General features: G+C 37.2%; 1 long non-coding RNA gene across 8 annotated transcripts in view; it reads right to left on the bottom strand.

Moving 5' to 3' along the window:
* LOC144311166 (uncharacterized) overlaps positions 1 to 18,685 on the bottom strand; it is a 243,173-nt gene that overhangs the window by 122,405 nt on the left and 102,083 nt on the right. Inside the window, exon 7 of one of the 8 annotated variants that reach the window (XR_013376742.1) lies at positions 5,646 to 5,807. The exons of 6 other annotated variants lie outside the window; for them this stretch is intronic. This is a non-coding gene — a long non-coding RNA (uncharacterized LOC144311166). Of the gene's footprint in view, positions 1 to 5,645; positions 5,808 to 6,290; positions 8,045 to 18,685 lie in introns of those variants that run through there. One more of the 8 variants, XR_013376744.1, reaches the window with a different exon arrangement.

Below are 18,685 nucleotides of genomic sequence, written 5' to 3'. Positions count from 1 at the left end.
CCGAGATTAGCTCCCCTGTGTTTTTCCAGGGGTGCGGTAGATGGGGACACTGCTTGCTAGAATGTGAGGTCTGCTTTCCATGTGTTTACTATCATTGACACCTTTGGGAGATACAACGTGTCCACTTCCAAACAGGTTTTGGAAGTTTCGGGAGCACAAGTGAGCCTCCTTCTTACTTTGGCTCCTGTGGACACTTCATGTTTCAACATTCTTAACTCTAACAAAGGGATGCTATTCACATCTCAGCTTTATAAATTCAAAAACTTTATTGCTGTATCTCGTCTCTGGTATCCTCTCATACCTTTTTTTGTCCTCGTGAGTTTATGTCTTCTGTCCTCTGTTGTTTCGTTTGTGGTGGGTGGGATGTAGTGGGATAAATTTTTGTAATTGTGTGTCCTATGGTGCCTGTTTGCCAGATGCCTATGTTCTTTCTTTTTAACTTGAAAATAAGATTATACTGTCTCCTACTAATTATACTGTGATGAGCTAAGATGGAAGATTTAAAAAGGTAATATGCTTTGCCAAGGTGGAAAAAAAAATTACTAAAGAGGATCAACTTGAAACTGCATTTTCTGATTTCAAGTCTCTTGGTCTTTTTGCTATTCTTTCTATCAGGGATGGGTCAGATAACTATTGTCCATGGGCTAAATTCAGCCCACTGTGTGTTTTTGGAAATAAAGTTTACTGAAACACAGTCAATATATTTTTCATGTACCATCTGTGGCTGCTTCCACATTACAATGGCAGAATTGAGTTTTTTCCAAAGGGACTAAAAAGTCTGAAACATATTGTCTAGACATTTACAGAAAAAAATGTGCCAATCCTGCAGCAAATCTTTACATAAACGTTATCCTAATCACTTTGTTCTGTTGGCCCTGTCGACACCTTTCTACATAGTACCACCTCTGGAAAATATCTCATTGTACTATGCCCTATCCAAGAAGTGTGTGTGTGTGTGTGTGCGTGTGTGTGTGTGTGTGTATTCAATTGGCTCCTCAAATAATTATATAAGTTATAGAATCTCTGATTGTCTTTATCCCCCAATAACCCAGAGTCAACTTTTTTTTTCACTTTTTACTTCATTTTGGTGAATAAAAATATTTAGAACTGTCTAGATACCTAGCAGATTTTTGGAAAAGACCATCTGGACAGTTTCTTCAGTCCTTTGGTCCAAAATTTCTTGTTTAGTTGGGGACTTGGGAATGAAACCACAAGCATATAGACACATCTGGATTCCATCAAATAGCATCACTGTGTCCTTGTTAAACAAACAGAAGCATCTGTTATGTCTGCATATCTTATTTATGCTAAGTAATGCTGGTCTTATTAAGCATGGACATTCAAACCAAGTCTAAGGCTATATCTCATTCATCTAATTCATTTACAAAGATCTTTTCCTATTTCTGAACCCACGAAATAAGTAAATCCAAAAAGGTAACCTAGTGGCACAAGTAAGCAATTCTCCACCATGAACTCAGTGGCTTTACTATTTTCATTATGTTTTTAATTTGTATATCATTAGGAGTGCTATTTTCAATTCAAGGCATGGCTATGATGAAGAGTTTTCATGCTTATAATTCAAACCACAAGAATCATCATTTCTAGCATAATGGAATTTACTGTTCTGCCATCAAAGACACATTCTTTGATGATTAGCTACCCATATAATAAAACCACATTCCAAAAAAAAGGAAAAACTAAACCAGCAATGGAAGAGTACATTCAAAGTGAAAAGAAAACCCAAAATGTGTTGAAATACTTCTGTTTGACAAAATATTACCAGAAGAATATTTAAGCAGATTCAAAAAGGACAGCCACATAATATTACAGATGGTATTATACAAAGCAGAGATAGGAGAGTATAGGCAATCTAAAAACACCTGGACTGAGCCTCAGAGGACCTGACTTCCAATCTTGCCTCTGTGCTAATTTTCTCTAAGATGTTTTCTCCTCATAAAGTATTAGCTTCATCATAAAAAACAAGTACAAACAAACACAAACTTGTGGGCTGAATTAGGTGATTTCATGAAGTCCTTGCAGCTCTCTAATTTTAAAGCCCCAGCTATACAATTTGCCAATAATTTTGTTACATAGAAAATATTAATAATCGTGTAAGCTTAATGTACAAAGAAAATCCTCACTATGTAGTCTACTCCAATAATGATTGATAAGATTTTTCCCAGTCTGAAGATTTTTGAGCAGACCTTCCCTAGGATTGATCGCTCTAAGGCTTGAATAAATCTGACGTTGTACTTTTGTTTTTGCCCCACTAAAACAAAATTGTATCTTCTTATGCTTCCCCCAATAATTCAGGTATGCCACACATGATAGGTATACCGAAGATCTTTGCATATCTGTGCCACATAGAGTAACAAGCCTAAGTAACATTTAAATGCTTACATATTGGACAGGAACATTAAAAAATGAGGCTCACCCAAAATTCCCAGGACTGTGAATTATCAGTAATTGAGGTACTTGTATAGATTTTGATCAGGGGTCTTTAATAACGGACTACTCTCAAAAAATTTGGAAATAAAACGTGGAAAATAAGGAAGAATAACACTTTCCAAGGGGCTGAGACATTAAAAGACAATTGATCACCATCTTCTGGAAAGGAAGTTAAGGTATTTAGTACTTCTTCAAGATAATACTACTGTCTCTTACAGTCACAGGGAATGAAAGTAGAGGAGCTCTGACAGCAGGTTTAGGTTGCATGTAGCCCTAGAAGTATTTCTAGTTTCATCACATCACAAAGGGAATTTTTAGCAAGTCAAAAACCTTTACATTCATAACTCTGAGGAGGAGGGGAAAAAGGAATACTTCCTAACTGAAGAGAAATGAGTGAGTCAGCTGACTCAGGAAACTATTTCCAGAAGTGCTCCTTTGAACAGCGACCTAAGGAAATGGCTCCCTGATTAAAATACCCCAAGAAGAAAAAGTCAGAAGCTAAACATGCTTGCCAGGGCCATGAGGGTTTTGATGGATGGGTATGATGAGCCATGTATTTCTTAAAATACACCAGAAAACAGCTTGAATTATGTCATGAAATAATATTTTTAAGGCTTTAAAAAACAGATTTAGGTTCATGGTAAAGTTGAGAGGAAGGTACAGAGATTTCCCATATACCCCATAAACCCCCACGAATACCCTCCTCCATTACCCATATTCCTCTGAAGAGTGTACGAATGCTACAGATGATGAATCTACAGTGACACTTCAACACCCAAAATCCGTGGGGTGCCTGTGGACTCTCTCAGCGCGTGTAGTATGGGTGTGGATCCATGTATAATAACATGTGTCCAATATTTCAGCATCACACAGAGTGTTTTCACTGCCCTAAAAACCCTCTGTACTCCACCTGTTCATCACTCCCCCAATGCCAACCCCAATCCCTGACAACCCCAATGCCAACCCCAATCCCTGACAACCCGTTATCTTTTCTCTATCTCTGGAGTTCTGCTTTTTGCAGAATGTCATGCGATTAGAATCAGGCAATATATAGTCTTTTCAGACTGACTTTTTTCACTTAGTAATATGCAGTTAGGTCTCCCCTGTGTTTTCTCATGGCCTGATAGCCCCTTTCTTTTCAATGTTGAAGAGTATTCCATTGAAAGGACACCAGTTTATTTAATTCCATTTACCTAATGAAGGGCAGCTGGGTTGCTTCCAAGTTTTTGTCAATCATGAGTGAAACTGCCATATGCATTCATGTGCAAGTGTGGACTAAGACAATACTTTGACCAAATTTTGTTTTTGCAACCTGTCCTTACCAGATGTCCCTGATTGTTAACATCAGGTATCATTTCAAAGAAAAGTGGGTTGACAATACTGCTGTGGATTGAATTGTGCCCACCAAAAAGACCTGTTGAAGTCCTAACCCCTGGTACCTGAGAATATGACCTCCTTTAGAAACAGGGGTCTTTGGACCTGTAATCTTGTTACTGTGAGGTCAGACTGAGGGGAGGGCTAATCCAGTATCGCTAGTGTCCCAGAGGCAGAGAGGACAGAGACACAGACACAGTCACACAGGAATGCTTCAGGAAGCTGGGGCAGTGAGTGGCTTGGCAGCTATAGGCTCAGAAAGAGCAAGAGTTACCAGCCACCAGCAAAAGCTCAGAAGTCAAAGGAAGGATTCCACCCAGAGTCTCAGATGGAGCATGGCCCTGCCAACACCTTGATTCCTGACTTCTAGACTCCCAAATGTAAGAAACTAAATTTCTCTTATTCTAAGCCATCCGGTTTTTAGTACTTGGTTACAGCAGACCCAGGAATTTATACAGATATGAAAATTAAGTTAAAGAAATTCGGATTGTTGGACCTATCCTCCACATAAAAATTTTGGTTAATAATAGCCACCTGAATACAAAGAAAATAGGGTGGCATATTTGAGGGAAACAACTTGTAAATTAAGTAAATCTTGAGAGTGATTTCTTTAATCTCCTATTTTTCTAATACAATATAAACAGTATATTGGAGGAGGTATATGGGAATTCAAAGTGCAAATAACCAACCTGATTTTGTTTTATTTTGTTTAATAAAGCATATTAACCAATTTGATCAGTCGTCTTTTAAATGCGGTTTTTCATGCACTACCTTCCTAAAACCTCGAATAAAACTGAGTTTCACATGCAAATATATTTAGGCATTTCTTTCAGATTGGTTTTGTCATCCTTCTGCAAAACATTACTGTAAAATATTTCTGATCTCATAGGGAGCTAAAAATTCATTATGTAGGAATAGTAAGTTTTTGGTTGGGGAAAGAATTGCTGGCAGTAAGCTTAATGAATATGCCATGTTAGTCAGGCTTGCTTGCCTAAGTTTTAACATGTTAGCTAGATGCCTTTAATATCAATATTCTGCAAATTTAAGATATTGAAAGCCTTCTGAGAATCACTGTAAAACCTAACATGAATGATACCAGCAATAAATAGAGAATGCATAAGAACGAACAGGAATAAAACAAGAGTTGCTTGTTGAAGCATTTGGAGTTCTGTTATTTGTAGATGATAATGACACTTGTGGCTTTTAAAAAACTTAAATGTTAAGGTTTAAACTGGAATGGGCCTGCTTGTTTCAGAGCTTTGATCCTTGTAGCTATGTGAAATCTCATGGACCTTTTGAGGGGCAGAGTGCAAAAAATAATTGCCTAGAGAACGAACGTTACTTAGCAAGGTAAACTCGACACAACTGACCGCATATGGGGGATGAGGAGGAAGTTGTTATTTGTTGAATAATTATGACCAATATCACTGATTGATATGTCAGTAAATACAGAGACTAATTACCAAAAACACAGATTTTTAATTTTCCCCCTCTAGTTCAAGCTCCTCAAGAACACGAGAAAAGAGTTACTCAATGCATCTTATGGATGAGAAAACCAAGGTTCCAGACTTCGTGTCTGAGTGCCTAACATATGGTACGAGTTGAAGGAAGGTTTGTGAATGGAAGGAAGGGAGGAAATAAGGAATAAAGGAAGCAAAAAAAAAAAAAAGAAAAGGTAACAAAAGTAAGAGAGGAAGGAAGGAATGGGAGAGGGAGGGAGGAAGGGAACACGCAGGAAGGCTGGCTGACTCAATGATACCCTAAAATATAAGGTCCCAAGACTCAGAATTAAGTAAACATTCCAACACACTTATTTTCTTTGGTATGGTTTCTGCATCTTTTTTTTCAAGCTCTATCAATCTTCATATTCTCATGTGCTGAGAAAGAGATCCTCACCTTCTTTCAGGTAGCCAACAGCTCACCTTCTTTCAGGTAGCCAGCAGTATACTAAGCACAGAGAATAGATGTTGAGATCTTCATGTGGCCTTTTTGTAGCAATTTCACATCCAAAAATATAAGGTACAAATAGGATAAAGAAAGTTACTGAAGGAATTAAGTAATACAAATAAGAGAACAAACACAACGAATAATGGTTAAATGAAATCATTCTGCTGTTTCTTATATTTTACATGAAGTGATACAATATTAAATCTACATAGATTAGGATAAATTAAAGAAGCATATTTTAACCCCCAGAGTAACTATTTTTAAAAAATAATACAGGGATAGATATTTGAAAAGCCAACAGAGGCATAAAAATGAAATAATACAAAAATATTGTTAGTGCAAAAAAAGAGACAAAATAAGCAAACAAAAGATCATATAGGACAGACAAAAATAAATTAAGAACCATTGTGATAGATACATCAAATCACTTTTATTTACATTATATTACATGCATATGTATTAAACATCCAAATTAAAAAGGAGACCTTCTCCAAATGACTAAAAAACCCAAATTCAACATTTTATTTTCTATAAGAGATGAACTTTAAATATAAATACAATTTCAGTTAAAAGCAGTAAGTATAAAAGAGATATTATGGAAGTGAGTATTGAGCAGAAGAAAGCTGACATGCTTATGTGAACATTGGACAAAATAAACTTTAATATACGGAATATGACTGAAGAGGGACACCTGGGTGGCTCAGCGGTTGAGCGTCTGCCTTCGACTCTGGGATTGAGTCCCACATCGGGCTCCCCGGAGGGAGCCTGCTTCTCCCTCTGCCTGTGTCTCTGCCTCTCTCTGTCTCTCATGACTAAATAAATAAAATCTTTTTTTAAAAAAGGAATATGACTAAAGAGTGGCATTTCATAGAAGTAAAATGATCAATCTAGACAGAAGACACAAAAACCCTGAAAGCATTTGAGCTGAAAAGTAGCTTCAAAACACATGAAGTTAAGCAGACAGAACTAAAGGGAGAAAGAACAATAGAAATCCAAAAATAATACAGGGAGGTATATTTGAAAAGCCAACAGAGGCATAAAAATTATGGTTGAAATTGACTGTTGTTAGAAACTGATAAAACAACTGGACAAAAGTCAGTAAGTATGCAGAAGATCTGAACAACACTACCTGATAAATGATAGATTCCCAGATATGACTGACATTTACAGAACACTATACCCAGTAACTGCAGAACACACATTCTTGCCAAGGATGTATGGTCCACAGGGCCATATTCTCCAGTGAGAACAAAATTAAATTAGAAAGCTGTAAAATTACACACCTTGAAACTCCCAGTATCTGAAAATTTAAACAATTTCTGCATGAGCAGTGATGGTTGAACCAAAAAATCAGAAAGAAAATTAGAAAATACTTAAGACTGAACAATGATGAAGTTTTAACACATCAAAGTTGATGGGATGCCACTAAAGATGTAGTTAAAAAGGAAATTTATAGTTTTAAAGAGTTATACTGGAAAAAGAAAGGTTAAGAAAATGATTTACATTTTTACCAAAACTCAAAGTAAGTAGGAGGCAAAATATTACCATTTTATTTGAGAGAGAGAGAGAGAGAAAGAGAGAGCGCACAAACAGGGAGAACACAGAGAGAGAGAGAGAGGGAGAAACAAACTTCCCACAGAGCAGGAGTCGGGTATGGGGCTTGATCCAAGGACCCTGAGATCCATCATGACCTGAGCCAAGGCAGAGGCTTAACTGACTGAGCCACTCAGGTGTCCCCAAATATTACCATTTTAAAAGCAGAGATCAGTGAAACAGAAGGTGATCTCTAGAGAAGAATCAAAGACAAAAGTGATTTATTAAAGAAAAAAACAGTATTAAAATTGATAAAACTGCAGAAAGGCTAAATTAAAAAGAGAGGCAAAACAAATTACCAATCTCAGGAATGAAAAAGTATGAAAAGTATCATTCAAACTCCTTTGATCTTAGAATAAGGAATATGATGAATAATCTACATGGAATAATTTGACCACTAAGATGAAATAGTCAAATCCCTTTTAAAATTAATTTAACAAAATGGTGAAATAGAAAATAGGGGTAGTTTTTTTATTGTTGTTGAGTTATGAAAGAAGAAGGTTGAGTTATGAAAAACTTCCTCATAAAGAAAACAAGTTCAGGGCTCAGTAGGTTGGATGTCTGACTCTTGCTTTCGGCTCAGGTCATGATCTCAGGGTCCCTGTGTGGGGCTCAGGGTTCAGTGAGGAGTCTGAGTTTCTCTCTCTCTCTCTCTCAGCCCCTCCTCCTGCTTGCACACTCTCTAAAAACAAAAAAGAAGTTCAGATGGTTTCACTGGTGAATTCTAGTAATCAAGGAAAACATATTACCAGTTGTATATAAACTTTCAGAATATACAGCAAAAGGAACACTTTCCAGCTGGCCTTATGTGCTTGGTATAATGTTAATACCAAAACTTGAGAAGACATGAGAAGAAATAAAAAATTTGAACCAAAATCTCTAAAAACATAGATTTAAACATTCTTAAGAAAATATCAGCTGCTAACATGTCATACTATTTAAAAGAGTAACTCATAACTACAGAGTTTGCAAGAATGCAAAAAACAGAAGATTTCTTTAAAACTGAAAATCATTCAAGGTTAGTCATCACATTAACATAATAAAGGTGAAGAACACATCTCAAATCAATTGACAAATGCAGAAGAAAATATCTGACACAATGCAATACCTAGCAGCATTTTTTTAAAAAGAAGATAATGAAAGCAAAGTATCTTAGGAAACTAGGAAGAAAAGGGACATTTTAGGCCCAACAGAGGAAACAGAGAATTACAGAAATACTTGCTGGTGAAATACTGAAAGTGCCTGCACCAATATCTGAAGTAAGGTAAGATGTAAGTATTCAGCAATTTTGCCCAACATTGTACTAGCATGATGAGATGAGCACTGGGTTGTTATACTATATGTTGGCGAATTGAATTTAAATAAATTCCTTTTTTAAAAAAAAAAGTCTATCTGGTATAGATGAGTAAGAAAAAGAAATTGTTTAAAGTTTGGGTAGGAAGAAGTAAAATTTCACCATTCACAAATGAAACAACTGGCTATGCAGAAAGACCTTAGGACTATACAAAACAACTATTTGAATCAACAAATAAATTTAGTTCATCAGAGGAAAAAATATATTTGTAATTGCCAGCAACAAATAATTGAAAAATAAAATTTAAAACTTCATTTAAAATTATTTCAAAACTATAATGTAAAATTAACAAGTTCACTATACCATGAACTATAAATCATTAAAATAAGATTTAAAAAAATACTTAATAGAAAGATATACCATGTTTTGGATAGAAATACTCAATATTGTTTAAATGTCCACTATCCCCTAATTGATCTATAAATTCAAAATTTCAGTCATAATCATAGGAGATTTTATAATAGAAACTAACAAACTGAAAAATTTATATGGAAATCCAAAAAACTTAGACTTAATTTTGAGCAACAGTAATTAAGACAATGTGATATTGGCATAAGGTGACTTAAATCAATGAATTAAAGTAATGATTCTTAAAGACCCACAAAGGTGGAAATTCGATTCTTAGCAAAGACATTAAATCTGATTTATGAAAAGAAATTATTCTCTATAAATGATGCTGAAACAATTGGATATCCCTATGTCAAAAGAAAAGAAAACCATCACCCCCCATCATGCACTATAAAAAAATTAATTTAAGGGATGCCTGGGTGGCTCAGCGGTTGAGCATCTACCTTCAGCTCAGGTCATGATCCTGGAGTCCCAGGATTGAGTCCCACATAGGGCTCCCTGCGTGAAGCCTGCTTCTCCCTCTGCCTCTATCTCTGCCTCTCTATCTGTGTCTCCCATGAATAAATAAATAAAATCTTTAAAAATTAATTTGAGATGGACTATAGATTTAAATAAATATGTCAGAACTAAAATACTTACTTTGTTATGATTTATTTATTTATTTTAGAGAGAGAAAGTGGGGAAGAAGAGCAGAGGGAGAGAGAGAATCTCAAGCAGATTCCACTGGGCACAGAGCCTGATTCAGGGCTTGGTCTCATGACCTGAGACTGTGACCTGAGCCAAAACCAAGAGTCATGTGCTTAACTGACTGAACCACACAGGTGCTGCCAAATCTAAAATACTTTTAAATGAAAATATAGAAGAACATTTTTGCCACCTTGGGTTGACAAATGTTTATCAGAAAGGACAAAGAAGTTAGTGATGAAAGAAAATTGAAAAAACAGACTTTGTCAAAATGAAAAGCTTCTTCTCATTAAAAGACATTAATAACAGGCCAAAGAAGACTGGAGAGAATACGGAAGAGTCACACCTCATAAAAGACTTAAATCTAGGAATATAGAGTATTCCTACAACTTGGGAACAAAATATACCAAACAAAAATTTTGGTAAATAAGTGGACATAGGACTTAAACAGTCACTGCACACACACACACACACACACACACACACACACACAAATATATATATATATATATATATATATATATATATATATATTATGGCCAGTGAGACATAAGAAAGTGGCTCAATACTTTTGGTTTTCAGGGAAACCAAAATTAAATTAATTATAGTGAGATACCAGTATACATATAATAGAATGACTAAAATTGCTGGTGGTAGTGTAAAATAACACAACGCCTTTGGGAAAATAAAGTTTCTTTTAAAGGTAAATATTTATCTGCTTATGTCCCAACAATTACATTTCCTAAATATTTGCATAGGAAAATAAAACCTTGTTCATTAAATTCATATAATATTCATGATATCTTATTTCACAATAGCTAGGAAACACAAATGTTTGTTGAGAGGGGGATGAGTAAGCAACGGAGTATTCGTCCGATGACATACTATTTAGGAACAAAGAGAATAAAGTACCGGTATGGAAAACTAAATCAATGAGTCTGTTATTACGCAGAAGGAAATAAGTTGGACACCAAAGAGCACACATTTGATCCTATTTACATAATGTTCTAATCTAGGAGAAACTAATCCATGAAGAAAAAATCAGAAGAGTGGTTGCTCTTAGGGAGGATTGACCCATAAAGGACACAAGGTATCTTCATCCCTTATGAAACATTCTGTGTCTTGACAGGCATGTGGGCTACAGAGGTGTTAACTCACCTCTGAAACTCTAAAAACATACTGAAATACAAATGTAGGATTTATACATTTCACTCTGTATCAGTTTTATCTCAAAAAGGAACTGTAAATAGTGATTTTAATTAATAAGTTCGATTTTCATAATGATAAAAGGGAGGAAAAGCTGAAACTAACATCTGTGTCTTCCACACTTAAGCGAATGAATAAATACGTTGAGAATAATGGAAGCCAGTTTTCTCACCATTGAGGAGGTACACGTACAGAGATGACAACTGGAACTCTTATTGAGCTGGAGGTAGTAAGATTACAGATGCATATGAAGACCTGGAAGTATAGATACATGCTTACGTGTGTGTATATGTGTACACATGTTCACTCTTTCCTATGAAAAGGCCTGGCAGCAATGGCGTACCATAGGTAATGAGTATGCTTAGGATTTAGGTCTTCTTCACACATTCCATTCAACACAAAAAGGCACCAAGGCTTTTTGTAGAAATGTTTGATTCCAGGGGAAGGAAAAGTTAAAGATGAAGCTGAAAATGTTCTAGAATCAGAGACAAGGCAAGATGGTACTGAAGCCTTTTTTTTTTTTTTTTTTTTAATGGATCAGTTGTTTAATTAGGTTCTTTGTAAGAAATTTAGAACACCAATTTGTGAGGGTAAACTCCATTTGTGAGAGAAAACACAGAGTGGAGGTAGCCACTCTGAGGAACAGCTTTGATTTTTGGCAGAATTTGCGAGTCTACAGCTTTCTGATCAATCTTGCATTGCTCTGTAATCTCGTATTTCTCCTTCTCTGTGTCAAAAATCTCCCCTTCCTGGTGTCTGGGTTTATACAGCTTCTTCTTCTTCCACTGGCCAAATCTGGGATAATTTTAGCAACAACATAAATAATGAGAATTATTTACATAGATTATGTAATCTATGTAATCTACTTACATAGATTACTTAAATTACGAATCTATTTACATAATCTATTTACATAGATTATGTAGAGGCCAAGGGCAGGTTGCCCCAAAATGGACCACTTTGGCATGAACATTATTTTGAGTTCAAAGTAATCAAAACCCAGCAATTTCAGGGAAGGTCTTTCTGGTTCTCAGCTGCCTAAGTTTATGTTGGAAAGGAGGGTCTGTACCAGGAAAAGAGCTATTAACAGAGACCTTTTTCCTTATGAACACAGTAGGGCCACCTTTGTTTTTCAAATATCTCCTTTCACCTTCCTGCCAATGGTTGTCTTCCCTTTTGTCCTCAGATTCTACCCCTGCCCTGAGCTCAGATAGCTTCAAGTTGCCTCACTGTCTTTGGAATTCCATGTCTGTGTGGATTCCCCATAGGGATGCCTAGTAAACAGGATTTTCTCCTGTTAATCTGTCTCTGAGTCCAGTTAGAAGGACCACAGGGCAGGTCCCTCCTCAACCCATCTGTCCACATATTGTTAGTATTGAGACGTGGCCATAACTCAGTGATGAAATTAGCATGGCCAATATCGGGATGTGCCAGCATCCTGTGCCTCCTTGTGTGATGCACTAGGAAGACGAGAGCTTCTACTCAATGGTGCCCCTGCTATAACTCTAACAATGGCTAAATCGTAGACAACCCCAAATCTGGAATTATTCTTCCCCAAAAAATAAACCCAAAAAACAAAAATCCTACACTCTTCAAAAAAATTAAAATCAAGGAATAAAAACAAAGCTAAAGAACTGTTCCAGATGAAGAAAGGCTTAGGGGACATTAAATTATAAAATTAATTCTTTAAGATAACTGTTAACTAGGGCAGCCCCGGTGGCATAGCGGTTTAGCGCCGTCTGCAGCCCAGGGCATGATCCTGGAGACCCTGGATCGAGTCCCGCATCCGGTTCCCTGCCTGGAGCCTGCTTCTCCCTCTGCCTGGGTCTCTGCCCCACGCCTCCCGCCTCTCTCTCTGTGTGTCTCTATGAATAAATAAATAAAATCTTTTTTTTTTTTTTAAGATAGCTGTTAACTAGATCTTGGACCAGGGGAAAACATCAATCTATAAGCATTATTGTGATAATCAATAAAATGGATATATGGAATGTCATGTCCATAATAATGTGTAAATGTTGCATTTCCTAATTTTGATAACTGACCTTAGGTTTTATGAGGCTATTTTTTTTTTAATCTTTAGAAAGAGACATGAAAGTACATAAGGGTAGTAAGGACCATGATATCTCCAAGATACTCTGTAATGGTTTAAAAAAATCCTATACATAAACATATGAATGAGGAATTAGCAACCAAACGTGAACAGGTGGTAAATCTGGCAGGTGTACTGGGGCTCCTTGTTTTATTTGTGCAACATCTCTGCAATTTTGAAATATCAAAGTGAAAAGAAACAAGAAAAGAAAGAAAATTTAGACGAACTCGATGTAGGTACGTTGGTAAATTGAAAGCTACAACTGGTTGACAGATGGGGCCACTCAGTCAGGAGAGAGAATTTATAGGGAGGGCTATCTTTTTCAAGAGCAGTAACTTGTGTGTGATACAACCAGAACAACTCACAATTTGGGGGGACTCATCCCAAAGCTATGTGGAAATTATGTTCCTGCTGGTTGTATACTGGCTTTCACTGCCACTGGTAAGTCTTTTTATTCAAAAGGCTGCTTCAAGGAAACTCTTAACAAACACCCTGCTGACTACACCACATCCTATGTTCCTAAAATAGCATCATTTGCAAGCCTTAACCCTGTCATTTTCCCAGGTTTTCCCATCTCTGTGTCCTGCTCAAGACACAGCTGACCCATCAACTAGGCTGGCCTACTCCCTGCTTTAGAAGCAAAGCGCTTCCTTTTTCCAAATTCAGCTTCTTTCTTTCCAAAACAACTTTTTCCTTAACTGTTGATCTCATTCTGTCTGGCCTCCTACATAAGGACCTCACTCTATCACATTGTCAAGAAGCTCCCAATCCTCCTCTTTCCGTTTGCATCTGTAATGCACCTTTTTTTTTTTTTAATCATTTATGATAGTCACACACAGAGAGAGAGAGAGGCAGAGACACAGGCAGAGGGAGAAGCAGGCTCCATGCACTGGGAGCCCGACGTGGGATTCGATCTCGTGTCTCCAGGATCATGCCCTGGGCCAAAGGCAGGCGCCAAACCGCTGTGCCACCCAGGGATCCCTGTAATGCACCTTTAATCTGTATTAATATATTTTCGATATGTTCACATATATGTATGTGTGTATGAGTATATATAGTCCTCTCTTTGCCTTATATACATATAAAGTATATACTTGTGTGCTATATATACAAACACATACATGCAACTATATATGCTATTTCCTTACCATAAAAAATAACCAGTGCACAAACCAAAAATTCCCTTGAACGTGTTTTCTCTCTGAATGATCTTCTTTTGTATTTCCTCCTTTACACACTGTAACCTTGCTACCTCTAACACGTTTGGAGTTTTTTAAAGACTTTATTTTTAGAGCAGTTTTAGGTTTATAACAAAACTCAGAGGGAGGTACGGAGACTTTCCATGTACCTGATGCCCCTCCACATGCACAGACTCCTGCAAGGGTGAACCTACATTGACACATCACACTCACCCCAAGTCAGCAGTGTATCTTAGGGTTCACTCTTGGTGTTACGCATTTTGTGACTCTGGACAAAAGCATAGTGACATATCCATCATTATAATAAAATGAATATTTGCACCATCCTAATAATCCTCAGTGCTCTGCATATTCTATCTCTCACCACGAAGAAATGATTTTTGAGTGACTGTTTACTATGTATCAGGATGTTAACATGGGCAAAAAGTTCTAAGAAAAGGTCACTGCTTCAAGAGTCACCATACACCTCAGAGTTCAATACTACTTTAAAATAGAAAATAGAAAAATCAAAGAAATTCACTAACTTACTCAGTGTCATGGGGCTGCTCAGCAGAGGAGTGGGTTTGAACCTGGAATTCTGACTCTAAAGTTCATTGGTCTATTTTCTACAACCCTAAATTCTTCCATTGCCTGCTGCATGATTCCCTCCCCTTGTTTGTAATGGAGAACCCAACAGACTCTGAAGTTGACCAGGGCTTTCCTCAGTGTCTCCAGGGCTTGGTGTCATTTAGGAAGAGTATACCACTAGTTTAAGAGTTGTACTACTAGATCAGGAAAGAAATGAGTTTGAATCCCAGCTCTCCTACTTCTTAAGTTGTGTGATTCCAACATTGATCACTGTAAATCAGGCACTTTATCTGTGTTAAATGAGAGTACAAGCAGACTCTATCTCATATGGTTTCCAATCAGCATGATTCTGCAGGACAGAATGGTCAGCATCGTGCCTAACACTTCTGTGTGCCACCCTTAAGCTTCAACATATGGTACCATCGGTACAAACTGAATAGAGATAGCTTGATAGGACCGAGAAAAGAAACTGGTACATACTTTAGTTATTTTAATTTACCAGGACAGAAGAATATATTCAGCAGCAGAAATGCACAGATGAGAAAGAGTTAAAGGTCAGGCAGACAAGAGGTCTAAAAACAACGACTTAAAGAAGCATCATGGTAACTCAGAATGTTGTACATGGAGACGAGGATTGGGAGAGTCCCAAATATCTGAGGATAGTTCCATGGAAGATGAAGGAGAGGGCTCTGTGGAATCCCAGAGGAGGGGAAAATGACCAAAGGACAGATATTACAAGGAGGCAAGTGTTGATTGGATACAAGTAAAAACTAAAAGTAGTCAACTGATGGTTTCTTCCATGAGAATCCCTGGCTGGTGGAGCTGAAAGACACAGGTAGGAAACGGACTGGAGGTTCTAAAATCTGCCCGCACCCCAGCAGCATTCGGGACACTAACCAAATGTGCAAATGTCAGGACCCTATACTACAGAGACTCTGATTTAATAGATGAAGGATCTGTCGGTGGCATCAGTATTTTTAAAAAGCCCTCCCGGATGAATCTGACATACTACCATGGCCAAGAATGAGTGGATCAAATGGTCTCCAGGGTCCCATAAAACTCTCTAATTCTGGGATACTTGAACAGAACTGAATTTCTGTTTTAAAGATGAAAAGACAGAACAGAACTGTATTTTTATCGCAGTCATCTTCTAAGGGGGCCAGCAGAATGAGAAATCAATGAGATTACTTTTCTCTGGCCCATTTTCTGCAGTGGTCCTGATCTATGATTGTACTTAACTGAGTAACACTTGCTGCTCCAATCCATCAAATTATCTAGCTCTTACTGGATGTTTCAGTCCTAGATATTTTATCCCTGTGGTCTGCAGACATGCACCTTCTAATTTTATGTATTGTCCCAATGAATACTGTTTCTCTGGCTCAGCGCACCTGATTGACACCATTCTGTGTGGCTGAACCCTTAGCCACTAAGCACCCCCAAACTTTCACTTCTGTAGTTATAAAGCCTTTTCACTCAAATAAACAAGGATACTTCCAGAATATGTCTTTAGTGACAAAGTCATTTCCCCCATCTATAAGGAGGATTTTCAGTGAATCCTAAAATTTTTATTTAGTTCTTCACATCTTGACAGTTGTCAATGAGGGCTGATGATCTGTCACCTCACTGATGCTCTGACATCATTTTCACTACTCTCCCCGTCATCTACTCTTTTCTAGGGTCATGGCCTTTCTTGCTCTTCCTCTTTCTTACCAAGAATACTTGTTGCCTTTAGGATCACGGTTCATTGTTCTGACTCCTGCACTCTTCCTGCGCAGCATGCAATGCTCTCCCACTCTCTTCTATCCATCCCCTGCTCCATCAGAGACACCATTCTTGAGCAACCTAACTCTCTTATGCCTCAACATTTCTTCCAGTCGTGCTTCTCACTCCATGCCATGGTTTTCATTTATTTGCCTTTTCTTTCCATCTTCTTCCAACTGATAGGTAAGTTCCATGAGGGCAGAGACTCAGTTTTGATTATGGTTCATGCACGTGCTCCTAACGATGCCTTACCCATAACAGCTGCTCAGTAAATATTTACTGAACAGAGGCATAAGAGAAATAGTGGATAATGGGGAACTTTCATTTCTGGGGACTAGGATTTGCCCATCAGTCTAGGTTTGGTGGTGGAGCTAATTTTGGATTATCCAAGACTCTTGTTTTTCTCTTTATCAAAGCCACTGGTTGCAGTAAGAAGAATCATTTTAAGGAGGAAAAGGGATTTGAGAGTTGGTCGAGTGGAACCTTAGAGTTTCACTGTTTCCATGATGTTGTAAAAATATGTACTAGTTAATTTAACTCATAACTGAATACACAAGAGAGCCATTATGGACAAATATGGAGACATACTAAACTATAAGCGATAAGAGATGTAAATTCAAGGCCATGCACAACAAAGGTACACACTGTGCATTGTTATATTTTCGAGGTAGAATATTATCTTGGTTTTAGCATTTCCCTAAAGCAATAAACATAGTAACTCAATTATCAGTTCAATTTAATTACTGGGTAATATACTTAATTGATATACTCTAATTTCGGTCCTGTTAAATGTAACAAATCTCTGGTGTGAAATAATTTTAACAATCAACATAAAAATAATGATCACATTAGTGTAATTTTATATTCTGTATAGACCGTACAGTTTAGCTCAACCTATAATTAAAGCTTACATTACAAATATAAATGGTTTGTATACATAAGTAGTTTGAGTTTAAAACAGCAACCCTTACAAATACATTGTACGGATGCATTTATCAACTACTTGATTTCCAATTTCTCTGGAAGATATATTTGGGGAAAAAATGTTTGAGCTATGGGAATTCTCCATTTGTTTACAAAATTTTCAGGGTGCCTGGGTGGCATAGTCAGTTTAGTGCCGACTCTTGGTTTCAGCTCATGTCATAATATCATAAGTTGTGGGATTGAGCCCTGAGTTGAGCTCCATACTCAGCGGGGAGTCTGCTTAAGACTCTTTCTCCCTCTGCCCTTCCCCAATGCACTCCTTCTCTCTTTCTCAAATAAATAAATTGTTCTTAAAAAAACATTTTTCAACACTACTGCTATACATGTAAGGCACTTACCAAGGACAGTTAACCTGTTTCGTTTCAGATTGTCTCCTAGTACTTCCCTGTACCCCTATGTTGACAGCACGAGAATATGCCCTAGTCAAATGCCTTGTTGTTCTTTATATGGCAATGTCCTATATCAGTTCTAAAATGAGCCAATATGAATCTTAATTACTTGTTTCCACCTATTACCAAATTTCATATAAAATGAAATTAAATGAAACTCCTATATATGTGAAGGAACCTGATATGGAGAAAACACTTACATAATTAAATATCCCCCAGTATATGCAAGCCATACTTAAATCCATAATGCAATGGTTCAGATAAATTATCAAAGTAGGAAGAAGGAGGAGGAGGCAGAGGAGAAGAGGAAGGAAGGAGAAGAAAAGAAGCAGCAAGAAGATGACAGGGAACTTGTTTATACTGAACAAGATCGTACATGGGAAGATAAATCATGACACCAGACCAGTGCAAAAATATAACAGTCTATTGTTTGCCAAAAATGTTGTAGCTGGTGAGAGAGAAAGAGACATAGATTTACACCTATCATGATGATAACAGGGTGGACGTGGGTCAGCTAGAGGCTGTAGAGACCGGACACTTGTTTCAAGTCCTGCTGCAACTTCAACTTTTCTGAGTCTGTGTCTTTTCCTCTATTTTATTTTTTAACATTTAATTTATTTAAGAGAAAGAGAGAGCACGAGCAGGGGAAGCAGCAAAGTGAAAGGGAGAAGCAGCCACCCCACTGAGCAAGTAGTCTGATGTGGGGCTCAATCCCAGGACCCTAAGATCATGACCTGAGCTG

The sequence above is a fragment of the Canis aureus genome, chromosome 3 (genome assembly GCF_053574225.1).
Source record: "Canis aureus isolate CA01 chromosome 3, VMU_Caureus_v.1.0, whole genome shotgun sequence".
Lineage (NCBI taxonomy): Eukaryota > Metazoa > Chordata > Mammalia > Carnivora > Canidae > Canis > Canis aureus.
The sequence above is the reverse complement of the archived record's forward strand: the minus strand, read 5'-3'. Positions and strand labels throughout refer to the sequence as shown.